Source organism: Stenella coeruleoalba (assembly GCF_951394435.1).
Source record: "Stenella coeruleoalba genome assembly, chromosome: 14".
NCBI classification, from domain to species: domain Eukaryota; kingdom Metazoa; phylum Chordata; class Mammalia; order Artiodactyla; family Delphinidae; genus Stenella; species Stenella coeruleoalba.
Window position 1 is genome coordinate 75197332 of NC_137160.1, and position 10610 is coordinate 75207941.

Genomic DNA, 10610 nt, shown 5'->3' on the forward strand with positions numbered 1-10610 from the left:
CCCCTTCCCCCGTTCCTCCCATAAATAGTTCTGTTGATACCTCAAGAAAGAAGGGCATGGGTGGGGGCTTCTTGGAGCCCATTGTACAGATGGGGAAGCTGAGGCTCAGAGGGGTCGTACAGTGATTACATGCCCCACCCTGCCCTATTCTCCAGAGTCAATATTCAGAAAAATAACCAAGTTGTCCAAGAGTGACCTCTAGCATCCTGGGACATTTTCCCTCCGTAGCTGGGCCCATGCCTTGGGTCTCCCCTGCAAGAAGGCTTCCAGGTCCCCAGCCCCCAGCCTTGGAGACAGCTCTTGAAGACTCCAACTCAGCATCCCCTACTCAGCTGTTAAGGCTTCCCAGACTGGTCCTGCCCTCCTGCTGGGGTGGGTCCTTCTCTGGGGCCTCCTGCTGCACTGCCGAGGCGGGGAGGCTAAGGGGGTGGGACTGAGGAGGGAGGCGCGCTGGCTGGGGGGGCTGCTGCACTGCTCCCTCCCCCTGGGGAGAGACAGCCCCCGGCCAGGCCTGCTGCGGGTTAGATAAGGAGCAAAGCCACGTGGCTCATCCTCCTTTTTTGTAATCTCCTCCTCCACCACTATCCCTCCCCATTTTTTTATATCATCTTTATGGCTTTGGAATTATCTGGGCTGACACTGTATTCATTGAGCCAAGGGCAGGTTGGGTCGCAGGAGACACCTTACTCATATGTGTATATATTCTCTGTGTCCCCCAGCTCCCACTCCCTAGGGGGGACATTGGGAAAGAGGGAATAAGGAAACTGGCTGGAGGGGAGGTTGGGGACAACCAGTTCGGGGCAGAAGAGAGATTTTGAGTGCCAGAAACCATGTGGTGGCAGAGGCCAGTTCTCAGGCAGCCATGGTTGAACCTCCGCCCGTCCCCCCAGGTCACCCCCTACCCCTTTGATGAGGAAAATCCTCTAAGGTCTAAAGAGGCACTACATGACAAAGGAAGTGAGTTTTGTCTGTAAATATTCCTTCCTTCCTTCCTTCCTTCCTTCCTTCCTTCCTTCCTTCCTCTCTTCCTCTCTTTCCTTCCTTCCTCCCTTCCCTCTTTCCTTCCCCAAAATAGATTTCAAATTTCAGAACATGGGTTTGATTGTCACCTGGTTTGAGTCCTGGCTTTTGCAGGCTGTGTGACCTTGGGCTAGTGGCTTCACCTCTCTGAGCCTCAGTGTCCCCATCTGTAAAATGAGGACAACAGTAAAGCCCACTTTCTTTCGTATTATGAGGATTAAATGAAAAATTAATGGAAGTGCTTGGTACGTCACTGAGTACATAGTGAAGGTAGAATCATTACTGCCCGTAAAAATTATCACTTTTCTCGCTTGCTGTGTGCTTGCTGTAACCAGTGGCACCCAGAGACGACTTATACAGCCTCTGCCCCCAAAGGTGCTCACTGACACGAAAGAGTGGCCCTCCTAGCAACCCGTTAGGTTCTTTGCTTTGTTTTGGTTTTTTTGCTATGCCGCACAGCTGGCGGGATCTTAGTTCCCCAGCCGGGTCTGAACCCATGCTGTCTGCAGTGAAAGCACAGAGTCCTAACCACTGGACCGCCAGGGAACTCCCCCAAGGTAGGTTTTTTGAATAGTATTTTATTTCTGGACAGGAATACAGATGTGTTCACAGTGCTTAAAAGTGTTACCGAACTTCCGAAGCAGATAAATTAGGGGAGATGATTCTCATCACAAAAGGATACACTACAGGGACTTTTGAAGCGGTGAGGACGACTGCAGGTGTGGGAATGTGAGCTGGAGCTTGCTCAGTCTGGCTCCCCCTGGACCAGTTGACGGCACTGAAATGAAACAGCGCCTGCCTGAGATAGGAGCTCTGGGTTTGCAGGTCCCCACTGGCCGGCTGGGCATCCAGGGGCAGGCAGCTCCCCTCTGAGTCTAGTTTGCCCTCGTGCATGATTGGACTGGATCACATGTCTGCAAGTGTCACCTTGCAGGTGGTCACATGTCACCTTCACCCTTGGCCAGGGCACTTGCACCACTTCCCTGGACAATCGTCTCCCCACTGACCTCTCTGCTTCCTCCCCTCCCCTCCTCCCTGTCCCCTCCCTTCTCCATATGACAGCCACAAAGATCTTCCAAAAACCTGAATTAGTCTCCTCTGCTTAGAACCTTCAAAAGCTCCCCTTTGTCTTCAGAGCCAAGTCCTTATTTTGGCCTTTGAGGCTCTGCATGAGCTGACCCAACTCATCTCATCTCCTCCCACTCGCTGCCTTGCCCACCTAACTCCATCCCCTCCAGCTCATTTCTACCTCAGGACCTTTGCACTTGCTGGTCCTTACTGGGACACTTTACCCCCGGCCACTCTGGCTCTTTCTTGTCCTTAAGTTCCTAGCTGAAATGTCATCATCTCATGACCACCCAATCTAGCAGACCTTTAATACTCATTCTCTCCTCTTTGTCTTATCTTTATTATCTTAGTTGTACTTGGCACTATCTGATGTTATCTCGCGTCTTTGCTTGTTTCGTGTCTGTTCCTCCAGCCAGATTGTCAGCCAAGGGCAGGGACTGGGTCTGTCTTGTTCAGTAGGCATCCCAGCACCTTATACGGGGCCTGGTGCATAGAAGGGCTCAGTGGGCACTTGTCAAATTAGTCATTGAACCTTAATGCTTCAACACACTCCTTCTAGATGCATTTTTAGTTATTCATAAGAAAGTGAGTGGTTTTCCTAACTTTTGAAAAACAAATTGTGGCACAAATCCAGTCACACAGGACAGTCTCCTTGAGCACCTGCTTTCAGGCTGCCATGCTGTCCTGAGCAGAGGGCGAAGGAGTGGGCTCCCAAACAGTCGCAAGGTGACAGGTGACCCTCAGCCCAGCCCACTCTGCCACAGCTCAGGAAACATTTGCTGAGGTCCCATCGCCGGCAATCTTGATGGTAAATTATTGTTTTCCTTTGCAGGATCTGGGCCTGCCTGCCATGAGTCCCGTGATGGAAAAATGGTCACCAGCAACCTTCCTGGACAGTCCCCACAAGTCAGCTTGGCCACACAGTTCTATAGTGACTTTAGTCAACCAAGAAACTGGAGATGCAGAATGAAATAAAGGCTCTCAGAGAGGCTCATGGGAAATGCTGAAGGTCTGTGGGAAAAGGGGAGGGTTATTCCAATGTGGAGGGTCTGGAAGGATGAGGCTGGGATGAGGTGGGGAAACGGTAGGCAGACAGAGTGCATATATGGTCCCTTGTGTGGGGAGGTAAGACTGGATCTTTGCTTTCTGATTCTCTTGCTTTGAGTTGATTCTGAGACTCTTAGAACACGTTTGCCTCATCACCTTGAAATGATCATATAAAGTAGGTGCTGGAAGGGATCAATATTTATTGAGGGGCTACTATGTTCTGGACCCACATAAAATATCTTATTATGTTATTTTCTCTAATCTTCACAATAGCCAATGCCAGCCAAGTATTGGTATCCTCATTTCAGGGACAAGGAAAAAGAGGCTCAGAGAGGTTAAGTGACTTTTCTAAGGACACACAGCTGATGAGTGCTGAAGCTGGGATTTGAATCCAAGTCCGTCTGTTTCAGAGCCAGTGCTTCCTTTTTTTTTTTTTTTTTTTTTTTTTTTTTGCAGTACGTGGGCCTCTCACTGTTGTGGCCTCTCCTGTTGCGGAGCACAGGCTCCGGACGCGCAGGCTCAGCGGCCATGGCTCACGGGCCCAGCCGCTCCGCGGCACGTGGGATCTTCCCGGACCGGGGCACGAACCCGTGTCCGCTGCATCAGCAGGCGGACTCTCAACCACTGTGCCACCAGGGAAGCCCGTGTGCTTGCTTTTTTCATTATATCAAGATGTGTCCTAAGCTCAGGAATGGAGATAATGGAGATGCTGGGAGGGAGGAGGGACAGAATGGGGGTGATGCTGGGCAGTGTGATAGTGGGGATAAGATTTGGGAGGGCTGGAGGGAGAACGGGTTTGGTTCCTAGGAGATATCCTGCATCGGTGTTCCTTGCCCCACTTGGCCCTCTCCTCTCTGTCCCCAGCCCAGAGCCTCTGCTGGGGGGTGGGGGTGGGGGAAGGGGAACTAAGCATCATGTAATTGCCCTGGCTCTTCTGTGAAATTTGTTTTGGGACACATTAGTTCCAGTGAATTTAGCTGAACAGCGGGGAGCCCTGAGAAATGATTTGCAATTAGCCGCAGCCCCACGGCCCCCCGTTGGGACGTGAGACTTGGGCACTGCCTGGGGAATGGCCAGGGGGTGGGGCCACTCCGGGCCAGTGCCCGGGAGACGATGCAGCGGTGGCTGAACTTGAACATCTCAGACCTGGCTTCTCTCTGAGCCTGGTGGGGCCTGGCTGGAGCTGAAGTAGGGGCAGTTTGCTCCCAAACTGTCAAGGCCGAGACCTAGCCATGACAGAGGGGCGTTAGGAATGACCAGATCCGATCTCCGCCTTCGCAGAGTGAGTGCTGGATGGGTCGCCTATCCCAGCGCTCTAACCATTGCACACCCCTACCCCTGTAGGGATGGCACCCGGAGCATCTCTTTGCAATCACTGTGCCCCTCTGTGTCCTCGGCACTGTGCCGGGTGCTTCCCCTCTGATCATAAATCCTCCCTAACAGGGAGGCAGGGAGATGACTCCTACTTGCAGGTAAGTGGATGTTCAGAGAGGTTATGGGGTTCTTGCAGGGTCACCCAGGAAGTGGCAGGGGGAGGACTGGAACTCTGGCCTGTTGGACTCTCCAGGTCGTTACAGCTGCCTCTTATGGTGACCCCTAGGTGGAGGCAGAAGAGGGTGGTAATTAAGGCCCACCTGGTACAAGTCCCAGCTCTGCCACTTTCTGGCTGTGTGATCTCCACCAGGTCACTCTGCGCTCTGAGACTCAGTTTCCTCATCTGAAAATTGAGGGTACTACTACCCAAGTCCTAGGTTTGTTTCTAGGATTAAATGAGAATATAAGGCATTATGGCAGCAGAAAGGGCTCGATGAATGACAGATATTTTATTATTATTATTATTGCATCCCAATCAAGCTTAACTGGAGAAGAGAGAAGAGGGGGAAGCATCCTGTGGGGTCCAGTGGGTGGACTACCTGCCTGCAAACGTACCCTCCCCAGCAGTCAGTCCCCTCTGCCCAAGACCAGGCTTTGAGTGGGTGTGGAGGTAATCAAGACAGCCCTGGCCTCACATGAACACTCCCTAATACTTCTGGAGTGAGCCAGGTAGGAGAGGCCATGAACCATCACGGCATGCAGAAGTGAGCTGAGGTGGTCAGGGAGGCCTTCCAGGAGGAGGTGGCCTTGATCCAGAATTGTGCCTTTAAGATTGGGAGAATCCATATTGCACAACCCCAGGAGACACCCTTCACATTGTGTTCCATGTCATACAACACAGAGACCCCAATTTTGATAAAGATGGCAAATACTTGCCCCATGCCAGGCACTGTCCTATGCGCCTTACAAATATTATTAGCTCATTTGTTCCTCATAATAATCTTACAAGGTGGCTCCTATTATAAGCCCACTTTTCAATGAGGAGGAAAGTGAAGCAAGAGGAGAGTGACCTTTCCCTGGTCACACGGCAAAAGGTGTTGTTGGGAATCAACCCAGGCCTAGATGGTTCTAGAACTACCCTAGACACTACACTCCCCTGCCTGCTTTCCCAGTGCCTTCCTTTCTCCCTTCTGCTGGTCACTTGCCATGCACTGTCCTCCCATGAATAAAGTGGGCAGGACAAGAGTGTCAGTCGGGCTCCCCACATGTCATGAGAACCCTGGGTTGTCAGGAGTGCCAGGGACTCCATCCTAGAGTCTGACCTCAAAGCCAGCCTGCTTCCTTTTTGGGGTGGGGTGTGGCCAAGCATTTTTCTAAGGCAGGGGCCCAAGACGCTGAGGCTGTTTAGGGATTCTTATGTGAAAAGGAAGGAATAGCTGTTAGCTGTCATACCTCCCACCATTCCTGGCACAGCACCTGGCACATAGTAGGCCTTCAGCAAAGTGAACTTAGCAATCCCGGGGAGAACATTTCCCACTTAGCCAGGCATCTCAGAGACTTGCCCAATCCCAGCTGGTAGCAGAGATGGGAAGTGCATGATTTCCAAGCAAAAGTGACGGAAGGAAACGAGCATTTCTTAAACTGCCTCTTCTGCGTTACTCGGTTTTAGAAGAAAAAGCCAGGCAGTTGGAGCTGGGAGTCTTCATGGCACTCAGAGGTCTCCGTGAGCTGGGGTGGTCAGGGAGGGTTTCTGGGAGGAGGTGGCCTTGATCTAGAATTGTCCCTTAGGATTGGGGGCTAACATGGCACAAACCCAGGGGGCTTTCACCTCCCTCCCCATCCCAGGCCAGAGAGGTAGGGCAGTCCTGCAGATGAGAAAACTGAGGACCAGTTGGTTTGATGTCATGCAGCTAAAATGTAGGATGCCCAGCCATCCTCTCTTGACTGAGACTGTCCGTTTTTAGCACTGAAATTCCAGCATTCCAGGAAACCCCTGAGTCTGGGCAAACTGGGATGGTTGGTCACCCTGATTTTTAGCCACTGGACTGGAATTTGAACCCAAGACCAGCCGACCCCCTCAGCCCCCCTCTCCCCAGCGCCATCCTGCATTTTCCATCCTGCTTCTGCTGCTCTTGTGAATTCATCAGCTCCAGTGCCCCTGGTCCCCGGAGTACTGCCCTGTCCCATGCCTTCTGCGGATTTCCCCAACGCCCAGGGCTGTGCTTTCTCTCCCTCTGGCTCCTTATCTTCCCTTGTCTTTTTGTGGAAGAAGAGATAAAAGTAATTCTTATGGCCGCTTCTCCACCGGCAGCGGCCAGCCCCGTCCCCCTCCTGCTGTATTTCCCTGGTCCGGCCAGATAAAGGGTTAGGCCTAAGCACATGTCATTTTCTTTGTGCGAAATCAATATTCAGCAAAGTTTATCTGACCGACATAGCAGAAAGTGCTAATTTCATCCGCGTCAATTATTTTGATGAATGTTCATAATGCCCAGGGTGTGAGAAGTAGATAAAAGAATTACTGGAATAATGCACACATACTCCACACACACACACACACACACACACACGCATGTGCACGCACACGCACACACACACACACACACACACACGCCCAGGAGTTCACACTGGGGCACCAGCAGACCCGACAAGGGGAAGGAGTTAACTAACAGCTGTCCCATCCGCCCAAAGCCGCTGACGATTCGAAACATCTTGGGAAGAGGGAACAGGAGTGGGGTCTCTGTACCAGGGTGTTAGCGATCTCTGATTTTTAGGATAGTACAGTAATTCTCAATCTCGGGCAATTTTGACCCCTAGGAGACATCTGGCAAAGTCTGCAGACATTTTTGGCTGGGGAGGGAAGATGCTACTGGCATCTCATGGGTAGAAGCCAGGGATGCTACTAAACACCGTCCAATGCCTAGGATGGACCCCATCGCAGAGAATTATCCAGCCCACATTTCCATAGTGCTGAGCTTGAGAAATCCTGGATAGAGTTAGTTTTTTATTTTATTTTAAAGAAGTGTCTCTCCATAAATATATGTCTCTAATTTCTAGCAGTAATGACAAGGAAGTACATGTGGGTTTGTACATACAGTGTTTAAAAGACAGGATTAAGAAACCAGAGATCATATGCTAAATACAAGAAAAAAAAATCTGTATTTACTTAGGTAATGTCACCTCCTTGGTGATCCCCTAGGAAATTTACAAAAATAAAGACAAATCTGTTTTAGAAATACTGGCCTGATAGAAATTCTCACAGCCTAGAAGCCCCGGCCAAGCAATTGTCAACCGAGTGGAAGTGCGTGGCACTTGCGGAGAACTAATTCCGGAGGTTCTGAGAATCTTTCCTGGAGGTGTATGTGAGACTGAACAGGTGAGAGGGCCCGGCCTGCACTTGGGTGCCCCTGTCACGTGAGGGTGGAGTCACGCATCACTCTTGCTTGTTCGTTATTTTGAGCCGGACATGCATACAGACCTGGAGGACCCTCTTCCTTATACTTAGAAGCAGCCAATTCTGAGCATCCTGTCTGACAGAACTTCTTAAACTGTCATGTGCTCATGGACCACCTGAGGATCTTATCAAAATGCAGTCTGATTCTGCAGGTCTGGGGCTGGGCCTGAGACTGTGCATTTCTCACTGGCTCCCAGGTGAGTCAGGCTTCTGGGAGGACCACACCTTTCTTAGTGAGGTCAAAGGATGCACTATTGTCATCAAGGTTGGTTAACATCTTAAGTCACCTTTGGTCTATCTCTGGGCGTAGGTAAAATACTTTCAGGTAAATATTTCTAAATCATGCATGTCTGGAAGACCATGCAGGGAAAATGTCCTTGACTACTAGCAGACGGTGGGCCAGACAATTATGACTTGAGTTAGACTTCTTGGGCTCAAGTTTCTGCATCTTGACTTACTTTGGGCATTACTAATTTTTTGTGTTTATTTTTTTATTGTCTGCTTCTCCCTGTAAAAATGTAATTTCCACACAGACAGGGACCTTTGTCTGTTTTGCTTGATTGCTAGATCCCCAGCCCCTAAGACAGTGTCTGCCTTATGCAGGCCCTTAATACCTGTTTATTGACTGAATCCATGTGCCTTAGTTTTCTTACCTGTAAAATGGGTATGATAACAATCACATCAATTTCATAGGGTAGTTTAAGCACTCACTGAATGTTGGTGATTATTATTATTATCATTACGATTACTATCCTCATTTACATCTCTACTTAGCCTCCATGCATATTTCCCCGTTACTATCGCTGCCTAACTTAAAAATCCCAAACACAGTGGTTTAAGACAACCCCAGATTTTATGGGGTGGGAATTCAGACAGGGCACAGTGGCGATGGTTTGTGTCTGCTCCATGCTGTCTGGGACCTTGGCTGGGGACCCTTGAAGGCTGGATATAACACAGCAGCTGGGGGCTAGAATCATCTGGAAGTATCTTCACTCACATGTCTGGATGGAAACTGGGCTGGAGTGACTCAGAGGAAAGGTCTGTCAACTGGAACACCTATACATGACCTCCTCGTGTGACTTGGGCTTCCTCATAGCATGGCGGCCTCAGGGTAGTCAGACTTCTGACGTGGTGGCCAGCTGGTTGGTCTTTTATGAACCAGTCTGGGAAGCCACACATCACTTCTGCCCTATTTGATTGGTCGAAACAGTCACATGCCCACCCCGATCGAAGAGGCAGGACCTAGATGACCTCCGCTCAGTGGAGAGCTGTCAAAGAATTTGAGGACCACGTGTTAAAATGTCCACTTGAGGTATCTGATATATACATGCTGTGTAACCAGTTTTATTTTCCCAGGATTTGAGCACACGAAGGCAAATGCGTTTTCTATGTTGTGTTAGGGTCCTTCTAAGTCCATTCAAGTCAGCCTCCAGGACTTGTAGAAAACGCCCCACCTTCTAACAAAAGTCAGCAGCACTTTTTTTAAAAAACAAATATATCTGAGGATGCTCCTTCTAGGAGGAAATGCTGAGTGTCGATCCCATAATATATGATGTTGTGAGCAGATGTCATGATATTATATGATAAAATATTACGAGCAGATGATATGCTATTTATTACGAGCAGGTGATATATGCTGCCATATTATCATTATGCACGATGATGTATTGTGTATCCCGGCATATGCGGGAGATTAGGTATTCACACGCTCTGGCGTGAAGAGTCTGATTTAAGAACTCCCTTCGACTTAACCTACCTCTGGCTCTGCCAATCAAAGTCTCTTTCACTGAGTGGGACAAAGGATCAAAACTCTTCCATCCTGGGCGCTAAGCTACGTGTGGATTTGGGATTTCTGGGGATTTTAGGCCCATGGGCCACAAATTCTGAACATCCTGCCACCTGCCCAGGGCTTTGGGTCTACAAAAGCTGCTTTTCGGAAACGTTTGTAGCAGGAGTGATATTGAGGATGAAATTGCTGTGGGCCAATGGCTGGTCCAAGATATATAAAGAAAAAGCTGGATATACTCATGATCTTGAAACTAAATTATAAGGAACAAAAATGGAATCAAAAGGGCATATGTGAGAGTCAGAGCAGGAACCCTTTAGAGTTCATTTCATCAAAGCAACCATCAGGTGAATACCAATGCAAATACTCTGAAGATAAACAATCACTCCTCTGCAATTTGGAGGGATGGAGAGAGCAAAGAGGGGTTTGAATGAGTAGCAGGTCTGAAAACTAAATATCCCCTAATCAATAAAAATCCATTTCTTTCATATAAAATTCTAAATGAAGGCCTTGCATTTCTAACTGCAGAGATAAAATTCACTGGGAAATAACAATTGCCAAGGTAATAAGGTGCAATGCCTTGGGATGTGGGCTCCGAAGGCAGGTGGCCTAAGTTCAAATTCAGGTTCAACCACTTCCTGGCTGGGTGACCTAAAGCAGGTTACAGAACCCCTCTGTGCCTCCATTTATACATCTGTATAATGGGCACGATAGCACTTCCCGTCTCACAATGTGGTTATGAAAACTTAAGAGAGGCAAAGTGCTTTGGGCAGTGCCTGGCATGTACAAAGCACTCAGCAAATGCCCAATTTCTGTATTATCACCGATGAGCCTATTTAATCAGCAATTAAAATGCTACACTCCTTAAAGACAATTCCTCCTCTGACATAGCTGAAACATGCTCCTAGAAATCTTGCTGCACAC